Genomic DNA, 724 nt, shown 5'->3' with positions numbered 1-724 from the left:
ACATGTGCCCTATAGCAAAAACCTCTAAAAAAAAAAAGGTCATAACTTTTCCAAAAACCCAATAAAAAGAATTAGAAAAAGAAAAAAGAAAAAAGAACTGGTGGAGAATTTTAGGCAGAGAGTGGGCAGAGTCCTGGTTATATCTGTGCTCTAGAAAGTGCTCTCTGGGGGTCGCGTGGAAGTTGTTCTGGAGAAACAGGTCTCCACAGGAGCGATGTGCAAGGAGGAGCCAGATGGAAGTGGACTGTGTCCAGGAGTAGGTGAGAAAGGTAATAAAGTCAAGAGCGGGCTGCTCGAGGGGTGTGTGAAGACGGAGGTGGAAGGATGGACCTCAAAGAAGGGATGGGTATAGGGTACCCAGACAGGAGCCGGCTATGTCGTAGGAGTGCAACACAAAAATACTCACTTGCCTCCATTCCTCTTAGTAATTTTTTAAAAAAGAATTATTTTATTGGGGCCGGCAGGTGGCATGGTGGTTAAGGTGTAGGACTTCCACGAGGCCAACTGTGGTTCGAGTCCCAGATCTGGCAGCGGCTTGCTTTCTCACTTTCCCTTTCTCTGTCTCTCTCTGGTCAAATGAAAAAGAGTAATAATAAATAAAATGAAATGAATAATTCTTTATAAATTATTTAATATATTTTTATTTAATTTGACTAGAGAGAGAGACAGAGAGAAAGAGAAAGAGAAAGTGAGACAGCAAGTCAGCAGGTTGTGTTCAGACTTA

The 724-nt window shown here is 42.3% G+C and overlaps 1 protein-coding gene across 1 annotated transcript in view; it reads left to right on the top strand.

Moving 5' to 3' along the window:
- Positions 1-724, top strand: part of SPNS3 (SPNS lysolipid transporter 3, sphingosine-1-phosphate (putative)) — a 64,697-nt gene that overhangs the window by 27,114 nt on the left and 36,859 nt on the right. The gene's annotated exons all lie outside the window — the stretch shown is intronic.

This window comes from Tupaia chinensis, unplaced genomic scaffold (assembly GCF_000334495.1).
Source record: "Tupaia chinensis unplaced genomic scaffold, TupChi_1.0 Scaffold143973_1, whole genome shotgun sequence".
Lineage (NCBI taxonomy): Eukaryota > Metazoa > Chordata > Mammalia > Scandentia > Tupaiidae > Tupaia > Tupaia belangeri.
Note: the sequence above shows the minus strand (reverse complement) of the source record. Positions and strands in the feature narration are given on the sequence as shown.